At 36.2% G+C, this 23,936-nt stretch overlaps 2 long non-coding RNA genes across 3 annotated transcripts; both read right to left on the bottom strand.

The window, feature by feature from the left end:
- Positions 1 to 5,144: 5,144 nt before the first annotated feature.
- Positions 5,145 to 7,665, bottom strand: LOC147513167 (uncharacterized). Of its 2 annotated transcripts, XR_015215240.1 has the most exons (4): positions 7,585 to 7,665; positions 6,166 to 6,383; positions 5,617 to 6,088; positions 5,145 to 5,539 (listed from the first exon to the last, which is right to left on the bottom strand). It is a non-coding gene; the product is annotated as an uncharacterized LOC147513167 (long non-coding RNA). The 2 variants fall into 2 exon arrangements; XR_015215241.1 differs by lacking the exon at positions 7,585 to 7,665 and having other exon boundaries at positions 5,617 to 6,042; positions 6,099 to 6,383.
- An 8,093-nt stretch (positions 7,666 to 15,758) lies between these two features.
- Positions 15,759 to 21,887, bottom strand: LOC147513166 (uncharacterized). Its single transcript, XR_015215239.1, has 5 exons — positions 20,452 to 21,887; positions 19,282 to 19,366; positions 18,652 to 18,798; positions 17,567 to 17,731; positions 15,759 to 15,865 (listed from the first exon to the last, which is right to left on the bottom strand). It is a non-coding gene; the product is annotated as an uncharacterized LOC147513166 (long non-coding RNA).
- Positions 21,888 to 23,936: the final 2,049 nt, after the last annotated feature.

Raw genomic sequence — 23,936 nt, 5'->3', positions numbered from 1 at the left:
AAAGTAGTAACTCAGGAACCCTAACTATCTTGCAAAGGATAGCAAGGTTTGAGAGCTTGCAATCTCTTTAAAAAAAATAGAAAAACATAAACTCTTTAAACAAAGTATGCAATTAATCATTAGCTATCAATATACATATATTATTTATTCAAGTGGACTTTAGGCTTTTGAGTCATTAGCTATTTATGTAGCAAGTCCGGCCATAGGCCGAGCCAAATGGCTAGTTAGTAAATAAGTATGGGGTCATTTTTAGATTTGCTTAGGCCACAGCCAAGTTACTACATCAAGAAAAGTATCAGGCAGATAAAACTTTGCACATCTTGTTCATCGACATCGACATTTCATTTCCTTCCTGTTTTCAGCAATCATCAGTACATTATATGTTTCCATGATGTCAAGCATCTCAATGGTTTCCTTTGATTTGATTTCTTGGAATACCATCTTCAATATGCCTTTCATTGGAGAGCATGTTCATATCTGCGATGTCCAACACCCGTATCCAGAGATGTAATGCATTAATTTGTCTACCACTGATTTGGATAAGCTTCTCTATACTTTGTGTCTTCTCCCATCAGAAATCGGGTCGCATGCGGCATTGCTTTGCGCACTGCTGTTAACCCTCTTCATTTGGTGTTTCTTTCTACCGCTGACATGGAAGCCGATACGCTTCTTCTCTTTTCGAAATGAACCACTCTCGATTCTTTGCTCCTAATGTTTGAGAATATGAGGTTGATGTTATAGCGGCTTCGGCGCTTTGTTGAACCCTCTTCATTTTTGGTGTTTCTTTCTACCGCGAACATGGAAGCTAGAGTACGCTTCTTCTCTTTCGAAAAGAACCACTCTCGATTCTTTGCTCATAATGTTTGAGAATATGAGGTTGATGTTATAGTAGCTTCAACAATAGAGGGAACATTAACTTGCCCTTCTAGGATTGTATCTTTTGTGATCTCGATTAAAGAGGTTGTGTCATCTTTAACATTTTCCTCTTTCTTCTCATCGGGGACCACATCAACATCTTTAAATGCCTTTTCTCCATCAAAAGACTTCAAAGAACTTCGCAGAGAATTTGAGTCATTTCCATCTTCGATATTTAGACCGGGCTCAGTATCTTTTTAATCTCAACGGATGCAAATTCACTTTTAATATCTTCCTGTATTTTCTCTTGATCCACTTGAATAGCCTCAAAGGTTTTTCCCCTTCAAAAGATTTTCCAAAGAAGTATAGCGAACCTGGAATCAGCCCCTCTTCGGTTTTGATCCGATCCGGGCTCTGTACCATTGGCGGTGTCAATCAAGGCACTATACCATCTTTAATTTAACAAATTCTTCTTTCTTTTTTCTTGGGGATCACTTCCGCCTCCCTGGATAGTACCGGTTCTCCAGCAAGTATAGCAGAATTGGCATCAACCCCAACTTCTTGCTTTGTAGTCTTAGGTTCAGCTGATGCCCCGTCTTTAATTTTTTCTAACTTCTCTTCTTCAGCTTTTCCTACTTCAAGCGCCAACTCTTCTAAAGAATTCTCAACCTCATCAAGCGAAGTTTCATCTTTCTGTGCACTGTCCACATTAGTCTTATCCAAAACATCAGGAATAGCAACTACTTCTTTGTATGCGAGAACTGATGGAGTTTTGAATGCAAACGTATCAACTTCTTGCTTTGTAGTCTTAGGTTCAGCTGATGCCCCGTCTTTAATTTTTTCTAACTTCTCTTATTCAGCTTTTCCTACTTCAAGCGCCAACTCTTCTGAAGAATTCTCAAACCTCATCAAGTTTAAGTTTCATCTTTTTCATTAATCATGTCCACATTAGTCTTATCCAAAACATCGGGAATAGCAACTACTTCTTTGTATTCGGAGAACCTGATGGAGTTTTGAATGCAAGCGTATCGGTTGAGGACTCGGTAACCTCTGGCGCTTTATCGACATATACTCCATCTTTCACAACTTCACTCTCAAAGACTTTCCTTAGGCTCAATATCCTCGATTTTTTATCAACATCTTCAACGGTTTCAAGTTAGTTTTCTTGGTTTGTCCGCCACGCCCACAACCGATTAAGGGGTTTTCAACTACTTTAGTACCTCCATCGCTTTTATCGACATACACTCCATCTTTCCGACTTCACTCTCAGCACTTTCCTTAGGGTCAATATCCTCAGATTTTTTATCAACATCTTCAATTCACCATCAATGTTTACCTCACTAATACAGTCAAATCGAGGCATGTCATACGTGCATAAAGGTCGCATGGGCTGTGAATAGATCTTGCGTACTCCTTTTATAGCAATCATCAACAAACAGGTACACATCTTTGTTTAACTTTCGAAGTCTTTGCACATGCATGTATACCTGGAAGGCGAGAAACATTCCAATCATTACACGAACATGTCCTATTCTGAAGATGCACACAATGGTAAACCCTCCTGCCTCAAATCTCATACTCATATGTTGAAGATTGATGTGCCTCAAGTCTTTCACTCATAACAATATTTTTCTTCAGAACAATAGAAGTACAGGAATGGTCTTCCTTAGGAATATTTGTTGGACTTGAAACCCCCCCATCAACTGCAAGTTCTCTGAGTATCCATGGTGCATATAATTTCTTTCATCTTCGGGGACTCAAGATCATTAGGATCAATGTCTTTCTCAGCTAGGATTTGATCAAGTAGGGAAGAACGATGGGTTTTATTGGATATGATGGTGGAGGGGGTAACTGGGACAACCTTGTCCAGAGAACTGCTCTCGTGGTTAAGCCAATGCCTTCAAACTGTTTACCTAGGTTTAAAATGGTTTCTTGACACTCTGCCGGCTTTTACGAAGTCTCTTTGAGATCTCCAACCCGCAAGGTCAATCATTATAAAAATTTAAGCAAGAATTGCAATTTACAATACCTAAATCGGGGAGATGTTGAAATCTTTGAAATTCAGTCCTCCTCGAGAAAGTTAATTCACGATATGAATAATAACCACCGGTGGATACGCAAATTCAAGATTCTGAATTTGGAAGCGAGATGTGATGGATTTACTCGATAAGCCAAAAGAAAAGTAGTCTGAGACAATCTTTCAGCCTTTTGAGTCTAGCACGGAGAGAACAAATTTATTTAGCTTCTTCTAAATTATTGAGTCAAAACAAATCTAGAAAGGATGTCATACAACAATTGTCTCTGGTTCCTTATTTTCATAAACTATCATGCATTATTTTAAAATAATGTTTAGCTCCTTCTGAACTTCTTTCAGTATTCATCTGTTAATGCATTGTACTTCTAAATCTTCATTGAGGATAAACTTATGTCAACCACTTTCTGTTATGACATAGGTTAGTGTTGAGATACACGAAAACCTAAGGAATATCATATCAACATTATAAAATTATTACCTTGACCTTTTCTATGTATTTCATTCTCTACAATATATTATAAGAACAATATCCTTCATTAAACTTCCACTTAATTTATACAAACCTCCCCGTGGTTCTGGTGTGTCATTGTGACTGTGTAGTATGAAATTGAGTTTCAACTTGGATGTCCCAAAGAACATTAACATTATCGTGCCTCTGTAGCTAACATATCTGGCACATGCAACAACAGAGAATTCACCTATAAAACACCATCAGTAATGCATTTGTCTACCACTCGACCAAAAAGAGCAGCCCCCAAGCAAGAAGTGGAGAAACTTCGATGTATGTCACTACATATCCTATACCTTTGTCACAAATTTATAGAGGGTTATCCATCGAGCGTGGAAGCGCCTTGATGGCGAACACCTCACGACAATCGATCCTCAAGTCCTTCGGACCAAGAGCTCTGCTCGTAAGCTTCTCTCTATCATTTCTCTTTCGGTTGACCATCTAAAAGACGAAAATGAATTGTATACCCCTTCAAGTTCAATAATCCGTTTATTATTGTCTCATCATGGGTGCGTAGATGACTCGTTTCGACCTCATTGGGCGCAAAGAACGAATTTATCTAAGTTGTTTCTTTGACTACCTACGGCTTCTTAAATTGCAGGTTGCAGATGTTTGGTCCTGTGGCGTGACTCTATATGTGATGTTGATAGGAGTTTACCCATTTGAGGATACCTTGGATCCTATAAATCTCCGGAAGACTATAGGGGTGAGTTCACTTGACTCTAAGCTTCTAATGAAAAAATCTATTGATCATAAATAAAATATGTACAATTGGAATACGACCATCGGTTTGTATTTTCTTCTGAAAAAGGATGGAAACTAATGGCGCTTCTAACTTGGTATTACATCTAATGGTGTGAAAACCATAATCCTTAGGCCACATAATCAATATTAGAGCTATATAAAATCCTTATATGACCTACTTGGCGACTCAATAAAAAAATAAAAATAAAAATACTAACCTTGGAAGTATCAAGAAGAACTACGTCTGAAGAAGCGGTCGGTGATACTGGATCTAATCACAGTCCTTTGGAAGAAAAAGCCTACCTTGATTGGCCGAAAAAATGGAAATGAAGACAGGGAGTTAGAAGGGAGCTGATTCAATGGGATCTCCTCTTTCTATTCCTTTCTCTTCTAGTAATCAATCATAAAGAAGCAGTTGCAGATCAAGCAGATCCTTGTATGATTCTTATCGCAAGCTGGTCTACCTCTATTGTTTCGGGTATTTCCTTTAGAAACTTGCTTACTGGTCTTACCGCAACCAGAAGGCAAGAAGACTATCTTACGATCTGACCATAGGTTCAGGTTCTATCGTTGCTATTATCTCATCTCTAAAAATATATCGGAAATTCGACCATAGGTTAATTTTAAATCAAGGGTTCTCGATTTACTAAAGAGGGTTTTTTTTTCTTAGTTCAAGCTAAATTGGTTTTGGAGAAAAAAGGTCAAGAGAGGGTTGGGCAAGTTGAGAGGACCGGACTTTGATCTTAAGAACATATGCATGAATAAAAGAGATTAGGAGAACCAAATAAATAAAGAATAAAAGAAGGAGAAAGTAGCAAATCTAGGGAGGTCAAACTAATTTATAAAGTTGCCTTTTTTTTAGGAGTGTATGAGAATGCACGGTTTAGAAAATAGAGTGATATGGTGAGGAGAGAGATAAGGTGCAAGCTTTTATATATATATATAGATATGTGCTTGCTGTTCGGCATGTTGTTTTGACTACTTTCATGCTTTATCTCACGACAAATGGATGAGATTCAGATTGTTAGTTATGTTTTGAGACGTGTAACAACATAAACGTAGCAATATTATTTGCTTCCATGTATAAACTTTCATTATCTAACATGGAGACTGGCTCTGGCGTTTTTGTATATTTAGTCTCCGGATTTGTCAATTGATTTCTCGTGAGTAAAGAGGCTACTTAAAATCATAAAAATAATAATAATTGATTACCTTCACTTCCTCATAAAGCTTCTTCTCCCAAGCTAAAAGCCTTTCCAGTGTTGAACAGTGACTCTTTAACCCTCCCAATTCATCAATCGACGCTGCATCGAGCCGATACTTAATTGCCAATGGTGGCTTTCATGTCTAACTTGAAATCAAATTACTCAGCACACTACTTGAATGATACACAGTTTCTGACCAAACCAAAATAAGAAATATAAATTAACTAAAAATTTGGACTAATTAAAAATTTAAACTAAAATTATCTTACTCTTTAATTGTCGAAAACTTCGATCAAGCTGAGCACGCCCCGTTCGGGTTTCCATTCTAAGTGGGAGACATAATCGACGCTGCGTCGAGCCGATACTTAATTGCCAATGGTGAGCATAAGAACTGTCTTTTGAGTTCGATTTTTTTTTCTTTTTTGAGTTTGAGAGAGTTTGGGGTTTAGCTTTTCTCGTAATATTCAGTTTTATCTCAATTCTCGGCACTTAGACGTTGAGCTGACTGTCTCACCCATGACTTGCCTTAGTTAGCCGGCTTTCATATGTCTCTTTGCTACAAAGCAAAGGATAGACCCCCTTCCCGCGAACTCTTATTCGTAGATCACTCCTTCAGCTACACTTCAGTCTGACTTCACCGGGAAAGAAGACTTCAACTCTCTTACTTAATTGCCAATGGTGGCTTTCATGTCCAACTTGAACTCAAATTACTCAACACACTACTTGAATGATAAACAGTTTCTACCCAAACCAAAATAAGAAATATAAATTAACTAAAAATTTGGACTAATTAAAAATTTAAACTAAAATTATCTTACTCTTTAACTGTCGAAAACTTCGATCAAGCTGAGCACGCCCCGTTCGGGTTTCCATTCTAAGTGGGAGACATAATCGACGCTGCGTCGAGCCAATACTTAATTGCCAATGGTAAGCATAAGAACTGTTACAGTCAGAGTGGGGAATCAATTTGCATAGGTCTTTTGAGTTCGATGACTTTTTTTTTTCTTTTTTGAGTTTGAGAGAGTTTGGGGTTTAGCTTTTCTCATAATATTCAGTTTTATCTCAATTCTCGGCACTTAGACGTTGAGCTGACTGTCTCACCCATGACTTGCCTTAGTTAGCCGGCTTTCATATGTCTCTTTGCTACAAAGCAAAGGATAGACCCCCTCCCCGCGAACTCCTATTAGTAGATCACTCCTTCAGCTACACTTGGTCGACTTCACGGGGAAAGAAGACTTCAACTCGCTTGCCGATGGGCCCTTCATAATGATTTTGTGGACCATAAGGATGCCTTCCGATTGGATCAGCCGGATGCCCCCACTTTCCTGCTGACAATGCTTAAGAATATGGCCAAGATGGCCACACTTTATATGAAGGGCGGCAAGTGTTCATATCGGTATGGTACCCATCAATCCCTTCCATGTATCAACAACATAACTCCCTTCAGTAATGGTTGGAGAAGGTCCATCATCACCGAATCCGTAGAAACCGTCCACCATCAAATCCATGCTCTCGATCTCAATCTTTTTCATATTTTGGAAAGCTCTTCGCCACTTTCAATCCCATCTGCTCGGTGATACAATCCATAGGGATATTTTCAAGATGGAGCCAAAAAGCGGTTGAAGTAAACAGCGATGCCGATACTTCCATGGGTTCATGGAATCAACACCAAAAGTTATTACCAAAGCTCCATGGTCCGTAGATTTTCAACGAAGAGCCGCGACCCCAAAGCTTCCCCATAATCTTTACGAATCCGCCAATGTTAGTCACTTTGTCGGAGAAAACTTTGCTTGAGAGACTATTACCAGCGAACTCCTTCTTGAGTGTCGTCTTCAGTGATCTCTATACGGGAGTTCTCCTCTGTCGTAAGTGAGAACTTAGAAAGCGGATTCGCCAAGAACTCATCCATGTCGGTGGAACAATAAAAACAAAACAAAAGACCCTAGCTTCCACACCCTAGCTTCCACACTCCATTCACCGAAAAAAAAATCAATGAACTTGGAAAAGATTCACCGAAAAAAAAATCAATGAACTTGGAAAAGAAAAGTCATACCTTAAGACTGAAGTAGAAGAAAATTGGAGATTTGCTAGAGCATAAGAACTATTCAGGTTAGAGTGGGGAATCAAATTGGGAATTTGCTAGAACATAAGAACTGTTACAGTCAGAGTGGGGAATCAAATTGAGTTCGATGACTTTTTTTATTCTTTTTTGAGTTTGAGAGAGTTTGGGGTTTAGCTTTTTGAAAAGAGGCAGAAATTTCTTTTGAGTTCGATGATTTTTTTTTTTTCCTTTTTGAGTTTGAGAGAGTTTGGGGTTTGGCCAAACTCTCACAAACTCGTCCTGATTTCTCGTGAGTAAAAAGGGTACTTAAAAGTTGACTACGTGGACACCCTCACAGCACTCCAAAAGGGACTGCTATTATATATATACTAGCCATGCAGCCCGACCTGTGGCCGGGCCTGTTATTCTTAAACCTATCATGTCTGGGCCTATATTTAAGGGAAGCACTTGGAAGTTTAACATATTCATATCCAATAAGTAATCCATATCCATATCTATTAACTAATACATATCCATATCTATTAACTAATACATATCCATATCCATATCCAATAACTAATACATATCAATTAACTAATTCATTGTTTTTTAGAATTTGTTTTTTTTATCCCATGCGTACATTTGAAATAATGAAATAATGCGTAGCTTTGTTTTTTGTTTTAGCATAACACATGAAAGGACAATTTTAATTTACATTAAATTAGATAGCAGGCCAAATTTAGGGTTAGTTTGGTAAGAAGGCAAGTAATTATTTTTCAAATAGGGACTATTTTAAAAACTTTGCTGATGTGGCTCACTATCTATGAGCATCTTGGGAGAAACGGATATTAATATAGGTAGGATAAAGATAATAGGGATAGATATATAGTGTAGGTACATATTCTTTATACTAAATAACATCATATGTCATTTTATTGGGTGAGCCACAACCTATAATAAAAAATAACATCATATGCCATCTATAAGATTGTTTATAAGAGAATATACTAGAATTGTAACTAGTGGAGCACATCGTCAGATTGCGTAGGGATACTTAATTATGGGCTAATCTTAGGCTAACCGATTGACTAATTAATTAGTAAGCTTAGAGCTAGAGTGATGTGAGATAGTCATATCACAATTGAATTCCCAAATTAAGTATTATCTATAGCATATAGTCCCTTCCACAAAATATTTCTATTACGAGAATAAATTCCTACCAACCTCAATATCTCTTGTAGACCTTTCGTGATTCAAGTTATTGTCGAATTGAACCCATAGTCTATAGAATGTCATTCGGATTCTCAAAATAATGTTATCAAATGAGAAACCCTTTCTCATAAAAGATTTACCCTATAAGCAAAGTAAAAAACATTTTGATACTTGTAATATTACGTATAATAGTTTTAGAAAACTATAGAAAAACATTTAACCTACAGGACTATTTGATAATTGATAACATCTATTCATTTATGAATCGTAGATATTCTCCCATTTAATATGGGCATGGATATCTTGTTGGAGTTTCATTATTACTCAAATAGCTCATCTACTATCTAATATAAATCATTTAATGAATCCCATGTTTGGATTCAATATGATTTAATTAAGACAATAGACTACTATTTAGAAAGTGATTAATAAAATCCTCAGGTCTAAAGACTTATTGACTAATACTTTGTGTGTGAAAGATATCTCTCCTTGACAGTAAGTTTCACAAAGACATCTTTCACTTGCAATCGGTCAGTGTACATTTAAGCACCCGCGTGTTGATGAGTATAGTAGTACTCTTACTACATATGTTGAGATATAATAACCATTTTTCAATAATGAGAATCATCTAAATATCTAATACTATAGCAGCCATATAAATAAAGTGTCTAACACTATCCAAAACTGTAACACTTTTAGGCATAAGAATCCGGTAGGCTAAATTTTCCGTGTTAGCTTAATGCTAACTACTTAGCCATCTTTTAATATAACTGTGCTAACTACTTAGCTATCCTTTAATAAACCTAGGGACCTTAATGGTATCATATATCTCATTGATCATCTCATGGGACGTTCAAAAGAAATTGTCATTATCCTTTAAGAATGATCTAATCAAACAATAACTATTTTATTTAATTATTATAAAACAATTACAAACTAAAATAACTTTTCAGGGCATAAACTCTAACAGTGGGTCTGTAATTAAAATGTCCATTTGTAGCTAAGGTTGGCGGGTGTGTTTTCTACTTATATTCCCCACTATTTTGATCAAGAATTTGTTTGAAATAATGGCTCTCCAAATGATATATAATTAATTCTACGTTTTTAGCTTATATTGAGAGCATCTCAAGCCATTTACATCCCCATCTTTTTTTTTTCTGGTTAATTAAGCATTCACTAATACATGCATTCATGTAACTCAGGGTTTTACGTTTTGTCAATGAGGGTGCAATCTTTTTCTTCTTCCAACCAGTAAGAAACCAGTGTCAGCAGCCTCTTAATATTTGGCCAGTTGGCCCTATATAGTTAACAAAGAAAAAATAACACAAATACACGAAACGGTTTTATTTCTGAACTTTTCGCCTGCATAGTAAGTAACTGACGCCAACCAAACAAAAGTGGGGAGGGGAGAAAGTGGAAACGTCTGAGCCATTTTCACTTTTGTTTTTAGGATTCTCCACCCATGGAGTCAATAGTCATGACTCATGACCTTCTTCTGCGGATCGTTTTGGGATTTCTTAAGTTGGGCATGCAAACGTGCAGCGAAATTGGACGAGTACATAGTCGGAGCTCCATTTTTGGCCTAATAATACTTCGACTACGCATCTCGGCATGTGTATACTTCTCCTTCCATCTGGGCTGAAGAAACTTTGACTCTTGCCAATCAATTTTGTAATAAGGAAGTGAATCAAGTGATACGCAAGGCGTCATTGGATTTTGAAGTTGAACCCAGAATCCAACTCACATTGAGATCCAGTCTAACCAACTAGCCCAGCCCATGGACTTCAAATCCAGTTAAAAGTCCCATAGTTTTGTATAAAAATTAGAGAATGGCTAGCTTCAGCGTTCTACCTAGCTAGGAAAATCCGAATCCGATTTGTATTTGAAAAATCAGATATTATCCAAAAATTGCAGATATCGGATTCAGATAAAATTTTCCAGCCGAACAGGTTTTGGATACAGATGTAGATGTTGGTAATCCATCGGATAATATCCGATCCGATTTAATTAGTATTATTATAGGGTGATTTTGGACATATCCAACAAAATACTCCCATACCCCAATTTTAAAATAAATAAATAAAACGATTTTAGACATATTTAGCTTCTTAAATTACCATTCTTTTTTATTAAGTATACCCAATACATTTATTGACTAAAACAAATCATTTACTCTACGTGAGTAGAAGAAAAAGACTGCGGGTTTTTTTTTCCTTCTCATATAACCTCTTATTCTTTTATCTCATCAATAAATTGCAAACACCCACTTTTGATTTGAATCAATCATACCAAAGTAATGAGGATGAATACTAACCGAATGAGGATGAAGAAAAAAAATTCAAAATCAAATTTTGACGAATGGGATAACGCAGAAGACTATTCTACTTTGGATTACTACAATGAACAGATATGAAGATGCTGATGCAATAAAGCGGAGAAAGTGGTATGCTCAACCTCTTATTGATATTCAAATCAAAATATAATAATATACCGATACAAGGGAATGGAACCATGGAGTCCGAGTAAAAGGACAATCAGCGGTATGAAAAATTAAACTCCCCACTCTTGTATTACATTATTTTACTCTCAATATTTTATCTCACTAAGAGCTGTGTTTTCAAGTTTCTCTAGGGATTTGTTAGAGATGCAAGAAAATTGGGATTTTAATGTTGAACCTAAAATAATGAGGTGGTGAACCACAGAGTCTATCAATAGTGCAGATGATGATTTAATTATTCTGTTTAGAGTTAACCTTTTACAATCTCCATTTTCTATACACATGCGATGTTGAACAAACTTTCATTTGATGGATTATTCTCTCATTAGGAACTCGTCTATTATGTATGGTCATAGTGCATATTATCAATTGTTACTTCATCTTACATACCCTGTATTTTGAATTGTTTCTATGTTTTTCTTACCCGATTTTTCATTTTAATAACATAATTGATAAAATGCAGATGTGCCAGAGGGGGCTGTTATCATACGGGAGCACACTGCCTTGAATAACTTGTTTAGCTGTCTGTGGTTCAATGAGGTTACACCAAGAGACCAATTGAGCTTTGGATATGCTCTCTACAGATTAGGAGATTCATTCAAGCTCTTTATGTTTCCAAATTGCGAGTACAATTCTATCTTTTTGTTGCATAATTATACTAGGGAGCATTCTTCCAAGGTTGAATGGGTGAAAGATTTGAAAGAATTTAAAAAGAATAGCACCGGATTGATAGAGACAAGGGGTGGATTCGGCTTATTTACTTACCCTGTAAATGTTACCTCAGTCGATTTCCCGCCTGTAACAAGAACATCCCAAGCAGGCTGACTTATAGTCCTATCAACTTTAGTTGTCTTTGGATTCGTGGTCTCGTGTCAATTTTCAACTGCTTGGGACAAGTAAGAAATGCAGTATTCGATCAGGAGAACATTCACCACCAAGGATTGAGTTTATGGACATGAGCAGATGGGCAGGATCTTATAGCGCACAGCTGAGGTTTTGTTTGCTATATGAGATGTCAAATATTTATAATCTAGCCAGTGAGGCTGGTCCCCAAGTTGATGCTAGGATTCGCCTCATGATTTGGAATGTTGCTGAACTGTTTCAAATTTCCCAATGGATCAAATGGACCTTATTTGTTGGGGTGGAGGCTGGCTTGCTTACAAAGTCTAATTGTAGATTTTTAATAACTAGTGTTTGACTGTCCTTAGTCACCCTTTGTTAGCAAGACGCCAGTATGTGTAACATTTTGGTATGTTGTCAATTTTCGTTTTTGCTTTTATGAATGAGAAGTCTCTGTCACTGATGGACTTGAATTGTATTGTCCTTGTGTATGCTAAAATCATGCTGGCATGTAACTACAAATTTGTAGCTTGGTTCATAAAGTTTATCATAATTTAGTGATGCTTTACGTTTATAGGCTAATTTAGTGATAGCTTGGTTCTCAATGGATGTTGCTATCTATTGAAAATGTGTAGACATAGTAGATGTCATTGTACTATCTTGCCAAATGAAACACATTATAGAAAATGAAAATGTCACAACGATATAGCAAAAGCAAGTAACAAAAATGGAATAATATCACAAGTTAACTAAGAGTGCCACAAGTAAAGGGTTGCTGCTTTAATTGAAACAGTATCGGACCGAAATACTACAAGTCTACAAAAAATTTCTTACTACTGACAAATACAGCCAATTTGCTAAATAACTTCATGGTTCTCCTTGCCAATAGCACCATAGCAACTTCTGAATGGAGAGTGGTCTGTGTGAAGCAAGAATTCTTTATAAGTCTAAATTCTTCCTAATCTTACTTTCTGCTGATTCTGAATTCAAAGTCTTGATTCCACCAGGAGATTGCAAACATCTCGGCCTGCCATTACGCATGCCAACAGCGTGTAGTTTTAGAACACATCAATATGAACTCCAGCAGCTCCCCTTTCTACGAAAAGCTTGCAGAGCTTAACTGTCGCTCAATGCGGCATTTCATCAAACAACTATGGTGGTGAAAGCCAAACAGACAACCAATTAAGGCTCGACAAACCCAATTCCGAATTCATTACAGAGTTGCTACAAGACAAAGGTTAGAAACACTGAAGGAGATGACTTCGTAATTATGAGCAAATTCAAGTTTAATACGAATGGGACTAAACCTGTGTTTGCTAGACTAGTTTTTTTTTTTTTTTTTTTTTTTTTTTTTTTTTTTTTTTAAGTGGAAATTTTATTGATACTGATAACGAATTTTACAAAAAATTTAAGACAAACGTGCAACAAGTTGCGTCGCAAGTCCTTTATGAATAGCAAATCCTATCATTCTAAAAACAAACTCGTTAGAACCAAATTTGTCGTAATGTTAATTGCTATCGCTAACTTTCTTCAAGTCTATTGAAAACTTCAGCATTATTATTCCGAAAAACGGAAAGTGTCAAAATTAAACGGAATGAAACAATGCTGGTTAGCCCTGCAAGCTTCCTCATGCTTCTCCATTTTTCCTGTCGCTGCTCTCTTAGTTGCTTCTCCTACCTTAAAGTCATTATTCTCCAACCCTACCAACGGAGAGACTCCAGTTACACCAACACATGCATGTTTTCCCTCAGACTAACTATAAATCTAGACATTCGTAGGCCGAAAAGTCGATTTTCCCTCATTCGGATCAGTGAGAAAGTTAACAGGAGTTTTTTTTTTTTTTTTTTTTTTTAAGATACAGCGAGAGGGATAAGAAGAGTACGAAAGAAACTTTTACTAAAAAACGGGTACCAAATAGACGTGTCATTATTTTGTGTGTTTTTTTTTAATTCTTTTGCCCCTACTCTTATTGGAAACTAGTCATTTGGCTCGACCTATGGCCGGACTTGCTACATAGATAGCTAATGACTCAAAAGCCTAAAGTCCACTTGAATAAATAATATATGTATATTGATAACTAATAATTAATTGCATACTTTGTTTGAAGAGTTTATGTTTTTTTATTTTTTTTAAGAGATTGCAAACTCTCAAACCTTGATCTAGTAAGTATAATGCATACATTTTTTCTGGCTTCAGCGGTAGCGAAAGACAAATCGATGTGAATTTCAAATCTAGATGAATATCATGATATAGGTGACAATGAATGTTTGTTTGTACACCATATTGCACCATTTGCAATATTAAAGTATTGAGACAAATAATAGTTATCACAACAAAAATGTAATTTCTTTAGATTCCCAAGTCAATTTGATCATTCAGGTTACCTGCTTTGGAGATTGACATTTGCTCTATCAATTCCTTGTACTTAGGACTACTTCAGGAAACTGTTATACATGTGCAACTTTATATGTATTTGTGGATCATAGCAAGAGTTTTTAGTTTTATCAAATTGTGTGCAAATTTGAAGAATATAAATGGAATCTTAAGTCAGTTTGGCCTTCTCAAAATACATACACAGTTCGAATGAACAACTAATGCGGCATCACAACAAAGAAAAGATGGAGTTTAAGGAAACTACATTTTTAGAAAGTCATGATGTTAAAAGTACGAAAAAGCATCGAGTGTCTTACAACAAAGAAAAAAGATTACAATAATGGAACATGCATATTATACACTGTTTGTTTACTTACCAGAACAAACATTGTTCGTTTACTTACTCATCATTCTGAAGAACAGCATCTTCTGTAATTTTGACATCACTCTATCATCCTTTTTAACCTCGTCCAAGTACAGAATTCGCTGGCGGTGAAGTGAACATCGGATTAGCCAGCAGTCTAGAAGCATTTTCTTGCAGTGTCGCCGAGATATGGCGGTTATGTTGGCCTTCATATGTGGTTATCATAATTGATGGATTCTGAAATGATCTCTCTACATGTTTCCTCATAGTGCCCTTCGGGCTAGTGCATCTGTAATAGCTACTGCAAATGCCAAAAAAGGTTCTGTTAGACAGTTAAATGAACAACAAAAAAGAAATAAGCAAGAGAGAAATTGTAGGGGTACATTCTTAGTGAATCAAGTCATTTAACTGAAGTTTCATTAACTTGTTGAAGAATCTATGATATGATGTAATGCAATTCTAGCTAGCATCAGACTATCAATCATAGTGTTTGCATTCACATTAAAGCATATACAGAAGTATATATATTCAAATTAGATAAGGATTGAAGTTTATTGATGGATGATCTTACATCCATTTTAGAAACCGCAAACACTACATATATATCATTTGAAATATTTTATTAATAACTATAACAGTTTTAAACGGGCGCGTGGTTTCACTATATGGATCAAATCCATCCTTCTTTTCGAAGAAAAAAAAAAAATGCTGATTCGCGGAGATGGAAATCATACCTTTGATCATGTTAACTTTATCGGAATTGCTTAATGCTTTTGACATCTTGGCGGCATCTTCATCGGATGGTATATTGGTAGTCACCGTCTTGGAAACTGAAGAGCTTCAAATGGGCGTTCGAAACGAGAAATCTTGAAGATGTGGATCCAAGTTCTTTGTGCTATCGACTTGACATCAATAAGTCTTTGAAGACAAATTCGCGGCCTTCCTCTCGGGTTGATCCTCATTTCCATCGATCCTCACTTTAGTGTCATGTTGCAAAGAGCATGGTGGAGTGCTATTATCTGAATCTTGAAGAAAGCGACTGTTGTGCCGGTGGCATCATCACTTAAATCTACAACGAGGAGGCTTTAACTTAAGTGACTCGACTTAAATATTGAAAGAACGCTTATATGAGTCTCCCGGATCACATTTGTAATTGAGATGATTGAAACCATCAACAGGTGTGTTAAGATCCTGATTTTGAGCACATACCATAAATGGATTCAGAACTAAAATTTCCAACTTAACAACAATAGAAAAAAGAGACAGCAGGAGAAAGAAAACAACAAAATAAATATAAAATGTGTAAACCAGTAACAAATGATAGTAGATGTAAAATGCATCAACATAGGGTGTAGATGGCCTCTTTCAACAACACCCTATTCATGTTGAAAGGCTTCTTAATTCTATTTATATATATTTTAAAACTTCTTGTGGCTGGATGTGATGTTGATAGATAGTGTAATCTAAGGTCATTATACTAAGGGGTTTGAGGATTTCTAGAGCTTTGGAAAGAAAGGTTATGGCTGCTGCCTGATTTTTATTGTTATCTTAGGTTTCTCCAAGCCATAGAAAATGGTCCATTTCAACGCGATGGACAACCTGTTGAGGAAGGCTCAATATCCTTCGTTAGCTACCTAGGTTGATGACGAAAAAACAACATCCAATTTCAAGACTTTGGAAGGATGTCCCGACCAAATCAAGGTTATGATATGGACGCTTTGTTATGGTGCGTTTCGGGCTTCTTTCATTGTGACCTCTTACCATTCCAATTACCATATATTTTTTTGATCCAGTGTTTTGAAAGCGGGATGATTATCACTGTCTCTTCGACCTACAAAACTCAAATCCTTCAAAGAATTAATAAACAGTGGAGAGAGTTCAAGAGCAAGCGGTCTAAGCATTATGATAAATATGATATAGTCTTGGAAAGAAACTGTCCGGAGGTGTTTGGCACAAAATCTGGGTTATATTTGTCGGCAACGATCAACACCAAATGCAATTTCGTCGCAAGTAAGGGCAAGTCTGCAAAAGAGGCTTTAACGACTCCACACACATATGGTAGGCGAGGAGCAGCAAGAACAAATAAGGCCATGGCAATTCTCTAGTTTTATATTGATTTGTTTAAATGTCTATAGATATTGTCTTGATTATATTTGTGGGGGGAACATTCTAGGCTGAAAGAAGTGCGAGCTTAAGCCATCAGAATCAAAGTGCCTCACCAAAGGTCTCAAGGCCTAGTGCAGCCATATCTGAAGATCTTGGTACAAAACATATTTTAGTATGTCAGAATGAAGTTCTAGTAGCATACAACAAAAATGGCAGCAACAATATAGTCTTGTATAGACTTTAAGTACGTCCTGATCTTATAGACTGACAACAAAGACACGGAGCAGCATACTATGAGGTACTTCAATTTCGAATAAGAATGGGTGTCCATCTTATACAATAGACTCCTGATCTTATAGAGGACAAAGAAAGACAAAGACGGAGGCAAACATACTATGAATTAGTAGTTTGGTAAGACCTTGTGTTTGGTGTACAGTAAGGGCAAAGCTTAGTTTGTTGGGAAATCGCTTGATTGTAAAATAGAAGGTAAGCGTGATCGGACTAAAAAAAAAAAGGTAATCAGCACTTGTTAATACAAAGAAAAAAAGAAACAGCCATTGGAACTTGCAACTGTGCGAGTATCCAAATTCTGCTTCCAACACGTAAATCTAGTCTAATAGTTGGTATATGATCACGATATTTGGGTATATAACTTTCTTGCATTTATTTGCTCATACATCACAACTCTTGCACAACACACTTATCAAACAAATCATGAACCAAAGCAACAAACCTAGGAAAATACAGTATCAAAGATTTAAAAAGAAGCATAAATCCCAAGTTTACCTCTGTCGTTCCCTTGCCCTCATCTCAGCAGGTTTCTTTCTTGTCTCCTCTGCAAACACAACTGTTTGCTCCCGGCCATGAAGAACTTGTCCATCCATTTGATAGTTTGTTTCTGCAGCATCATCAGGATCCACATATGGAACAAAACCAAAGCCACGTGGCTCCCTGCCGCAAAGTATAATTTAGCAACAATAGACACTATTGAATCAACAATACATATGATCACCAAGTAACTTCTCATGCTAAGTTAAACAGAATAAGCCTGGAATATGGGAGAGTCCAGAGATGCACAGTGAAGCTATTGGTATTTTATTATAAGTTCAAAAGTAAAAGCAATCATCTACCGCTGTCCTTGCAAATGTAGTGTTTTAAGATAACTTCAAGTTCTTCATGACATGAACATCTAAAGATTTTTAAAAATGCATCCTTGTAACAAAACAAAAGCGATAATTTATTTCTCGCACTCCAATTTTCTTTCGTAGCAATTGACAGATAAGCGGGCATAATAACGTGCAAGAATGTGCACCAATTTTCTGCAAAAAATGGTCATCGAAATAAGAGAGTTAAAGTGAGCGGAGACATCGTGGATTTGCGTGCATCTTTGAAGTGTGATAGGGTTACACTCAACTACTCTTCACAAACAGGTAAGGGTCAGATAATCACCTAGCTAATCATCTGAGAAGAAGAGATGTCGATCCGAAACCAGAAGAAGAGTAATCAGAGGGGCGACCACATCCAGCCTTTGCTGGGAATAGGGATGAATTCTAATCCAAACAGTCAAATAGTTTCCCGAAATCTATTGAGGGATACTTTTTTTTATCTGTTTATCTTTTTGTGTCCTTCAGTTGAATCGAATTCGCCGGAACATTCAAATTATTCAATGTTGAACTCTTTAAAAGAAAAAGACAATTTAAATCTTGCTATGGCTTTGAAATCAAAAGTTTGTAACACCATCTAGCACTCCCGATGATTTTGAGCATATTTATGCCACCTCCCTCTAAAGCTAATCAATCGACACACAACAAATAATCAAGAAAACTCATAATTAAACCAAAAAAAATTATATATATATGATTGAAGCTAACCTCAGTTAAGAGCCGGCCTAGAAGTTGAGATTGTCGAGAAATATTTCAAAATAGAAACTTTGAATAAAGTGTCCATGCTTGATGCTTCCACTAATGGTGCAATTATTGTTGATATTAGACTGTATCAAAGCACGCAATCTTCAGTTTCTGATGAAGGATTTGAAGAAGAAAAAAAACTATTTAGCACCAAACCTAGGCATGTCAGATCATATCAAGATACCAAACAGTTAAATCATGTAGAACACCTACATAAAATTTGTGTGTATTAATAAAAAGGTCTCTATTTAGTTTCTTTGTACGAATGATTTCAACATAAATTTTACCTCCAATTAACTCATTAGAATTATATTGAAAAGTCATGCTTCACGCAATCTTCAGTTTCTGATAAAGGATTTGAAGAAAAAAAAAACTATTTAATACCAAGCCTAGGCATGTCAGATCATATCAAGATACCAAACAGTTAAATGCATGTAGAACACCTACATAAAATACGTGTGTATTAATAAAAAGGTCTCTATTTAGTTTCTAAAGCTTCGTTGTATGAATGATTTCAACATAAATTTTACCTCCAATTAACTCATTAGAATTATATTGAAAAGTCATGCTTGAGTAAATAGAACCATAACTTACCCATCCCGGTGTTAGAATTGGTTTGCAAGCAAGAAGCTCTTAACACTTTGAACTATTCAAATTGTTTCTTCATCAAAATCACATCCTAAAAAAATGATGAAATCAATGAAACATTTTGAATTAAATGCAAATGTGAAAACATTGAAAATAATTGGTCTAGGGCAAAAGCTTACAGATGAAAATATGAAGAACAATTTAATTGTCATGTGCAGTGTGTGATTTTTTTTTCAAAGCACTACTGCAGCTACCTGGTTCGAGCTAGCATGCAGAACCGTACCCCATACAAATGTCAATGAAGATGCTTACACGACCTTGTGGACCAATTAAAAGTGTAGCTCAATTAAGAGAGTTGTCGATATATATTTAAATGAAGCACCAAAAAAAAGGGTGAACCTACGATTTAGTATGAATAATAGCCTAATATCTTAGCTACATCATTGGGTTGACCGTGTTTTTTTGTGTGTATTTGGGGTGAGACCCTAATTGCCCATCTAGTGGTGGTGGGGCTGGATGGGTAATACTCGTTAACCCTTGACTACCCATATTTATATCATCTTGTAATTCTGTGTACTGTGTGATTAATTAAAGGAAAACTGAAGTTATCTATGATTTTTCAGTTATCAGTAAAAACCTTTCTCCTTGTCAACACAAACGAAGTGTTCATTTCCAATCTAGCTAATAGAGTTTCAAAATTAAATCTTATGAGGGATTTAGGAAAAATTCTTCATTATTAGTAAATGATATGGCTATTCAAATCCGAAAACAAAGAAGTAAAAATTGCACCATGCCAAATCTAAAGCATTAGCACAATAACCTTAATAAACCAATTCTATAGCCAATTCATAAGTGCAGATCGATCGAGATTACTAAAGGAGATAGTTATATTTGGAAACCCTATCGACTGTAAACAAAACTCTTTACTTGAAGAGAATCCCGCTTGTATGTAAGCAATATGCAGAACAGGTATAGGCCGCATTTACTCTAGCAATCTTCCAAAGGGAAAGAAACACAAAGAAAAGGACAGAGAGAGGTGTGAGTCAATAACAACAATACTACACTTTGTTTCTAGATTTCCATGTATGAAACCATTGAGGAAGAAAATTAAACATATATCAAGGAAGACGAAGTTACATGATTAAAGGATAGATAAAGAGGGAAGGGGCCGGGTACCTTGGATGCTGGGTGTTTTTTACCACTTTCTGGTCATACTTTCTCCATTTATATCCATCATCCAAAACATCGACATCACTTAAGAGTCTTGAAACAAAACCTTGGCTCTCTAAGTTTCCTCCTTGTCTTCACTTTCTTCATCTTCATTGCACCAACCCCAAGTTGATTATCTCCTTCATATCTATTTTTTCCTATGCTACCATCCATATATTCATGTTTGAAGCCGTGAGATATTCGTTTACTAATAAGCCGAGAAGCAACCTCTGAATGTTCTTCAGGAACGTTAAACGATAAGAATCATTTGTTGTTGGCAAAGCAGGACAGAGACTCCTTGCCATTGTCTTCATATCAAAGTCAATTCTTCTTGACGATTGTGCTTCAGACCAATTGGTTGAAAACTCTAGTATTCTATTGGTATGAAAATCAATAATTCGTTTTCTTAACCTCAAAATATCCTTGAGTACGTGCTTCCAAGAGCCACCCCACATGCTTCTCAAGTGCCTGCACTGCAGCAGAAGTATCTAATGGTTCCCATGTTTTGTCCACTATGGCTGAAACCCATTAACTATATATGTTATGTTGGAAGTTCATGCAAGTGAGATGTCAAAACATGTTGCAGATGCGATTCAAGATCAGAAAATTTCTCACCACACTGACAACACTTCCACAATGACCATTCTGGGTTATTTTTATCTTTAGCGAACAACAACGCTTCTTCTGACATAACCTCTCCAGCCAGTTCATGTTCTAATGGACTGAAATGAATCTTTAAATCCTGAATCGACACTTGTAAAAATGTATTCCTTTCATTAACATTCAAACCATTCTAGTAATTTTGAACATTAAGTTTCTTTCTAGCTAAAGATGAAAGGAAACTTTTCATTGAGTAAGCACACAAACTTTCCTGCCTCAATTACTTCTCTTTGATCTTCGACTTCAAGACTTGACAGCTTTTGCACTTTCATGATCAATAATAACTATTTTATTCAAATTATTATCTCTTACCTGAATCGACACTTTTAAAAATGTATTCCTTTCATTAACATTCAAACCATTCCATTAATTTTGAACCTTAAGTTTCTTTCTAGCTAAAGATGAAAAGGTACTCGGATTCACCTTTTGGACTTTGTTCTAGCATTCCTGAAGACCAAACTTTTCGTTGAGTAAGCACACAAACTTTCCTGCCTCAATTACTTCTCTTCGATCTTCGACTTACATCAGGGACTTAATAAGATGATGAGTCAATGACCTAGAATGTCATCTCCTGTGAGCTAAGAAGAAAAGAATAAAAGAGAGGGTTTGAAGAGATGAATTTTTTTTTGGAGAGTTTTGGGAGTGTTTTGTAGAATTGAAAAAAGAGTATAGAAAGATGTTTTTATCTATTTTGGGCTACGAACAATTGAAAAATGGCATAGAATTCTTTTTTTTATGTAAAATCTGATGTGTCGATCACCGAGGAAAAAAAAATTTGGCGTGGGTGCACAGGAGCATTCTCAACTACTCAGTATTAATGGTCTTTGATACCCCAAATTATTTGAGAGATATTATTGGATTTAGGCAGTTATTAGGGTATGACAAAAACTTATATTAATTATGGGGTACAGGAGTGCTTTTATGGGTATGTCCAAAATCACCCATATTATATACTACTTATAATAGTTTATTCATAGTTAAGTGGGAGACAATTATTAAGGGTGACGGACCCTATTTTGTGTTGGGCATACTCCAGCCCAATTTGGGGTCTGTAATTATGTTGGGCACATAGAGTGTTGGGCAGACCCTATCACTGCACCAAAGCCCAAAAAAATATAAACCAGAAATAACCAGTTACAACAAATTACCAGGACCAAAGAAACCAGTTACCAACATTCACCTTCGTCCCTTCAATTAGAATTGGAATTTGGATAGCAGACCTTCAATTCGTCCCCTTCAATTCAAAGAGCAGACTCCACCAGATCCAAAGCGAAAACCAACTTTATTTCACCTATTTCTCCCACAAAACCCAAGCCAGAAATGAAAAATTCTATGTGTGCATCGTCGACTGAATCCCAAAATCATAATCTCTCTTCTCCAACTTCAGTTCTTCAGTTTGAAAAACAAAAGGAACCTCTGCAATAACCCCTCCAAAACCCTGTTAAGAAAGAGATAAAAGAGGAGCTAAATTGCTGCGAATTTTCAGCCTCTTTAGATGCTCCATTTAGTGATATATGGAACGTTGAAGCTCCATCAATGCCAAAGTTCTTCTTTGAAGATTCCATAAACTTTTTTGGAAATTTAATCAAGACTGAGTTGTTTGCAGATGAGTTTGGAGCAAACACCTGTGTTGGTTCAACTGATAATTTCATATTCGATTCTTGGTCGATGTGACACAAAGATTATTTTCAGGAAATAGGCGATTTACTTAATTGTTGACTCCTTAATGGCTTGAAATTTTGGTTAGTCGTCATTGTTATCTGAGTGTGAACAGGTTACATAGGTTAAATTGATGTAGTTGGGGTGCCAAACAAAATATGAGATCAATGGTAAATTTATAATAATTTTTTTTTAGGGTCCGCCCAACACAAAATGGAAAATGCCCATACCACTCTTCCTCTTCTTCAAAATGGAAAGTGCCCATACCACTCTTCTTCTTCCTCAAATCTTGAACACACCACCAATTTCTCCATTAAACCATCTCATTTATTTCCACCCCATTTCCAGAACGGCCTATATATACCACTCAAATCTCTAACTACCACTCAAAAACAAAAAAAAAAAAAAAAAAATGCAAAGAAGCACTTAATCCCACTCCTCATTTTTATTGTCCATGAAAATGGCGTGTTTGTTAGATTAGCAGAAGGTGGCAAGGAAAAAGTTCACATTCCAGACAAAGTCGATGATGTAGAAGATGAAGATTGGAAAAAATGCGCCAAACAAAACTAATTAAAATACATTATGAACCTTCTTTTGGGTTTGTTAAGCTTTTAATCGAGTGTTGGGTATGAGTTAGATTTGTAGAACTTTGACTTGGAGAATTTGTTTGCGATTTTGTGAGAACAATGAGAGTTGGAAGTATTAGGGAGTTGTGATTTTGTGTTTGGATCGGATATTATCCGATATTCGATTCGGACATTGAATTCGGATTTGAGTACTACTGTAATACATCCGCCCGTCGGATTTGGATTCGGATTTGGATGTGAGTGTACAACTTCGGATTCGGATACAGCCATATGCAAATCCAAACTTGTCCATTTGCACCTCTAGTTCTACCCCTTTATGGGTACGACCATTCTAACCAGGTAGAGACAAGAAATTGTTACTTGTTGACCTATTTCATAAGTTTCATTTTATTCACAAAAAAAATTATAGTTTAGTGATTTGACTCACTTTCTTCTCCAACTCATCTTTTGCCCCTCCCCTACCGCCACCATCATTGCCTCCATACTACCACTAATATGCTCTAAACTCATTTGAGCAAATCATTTCCGTGTATTAACGTTAATAAT

Source organism: Coptis chinensis, chromosome 3 (assembly GCF_015680905.1).
Source record: "Coptis chinensis isolate HL-2020 chromosome 3, ASM1568090v1, whole genome shotgun sequence".
In the NCBI taxonomy this organism is placed as follows: Eukaryota; Viridiplantae; Streptophyta; class Magnoliopsida; order Ranunculales; family Ranunculaceae; genus Coptis; species Coptis chinensis.
This window is presented reverse-complemented; position numbering and strand designations above follow the sequence as displayed.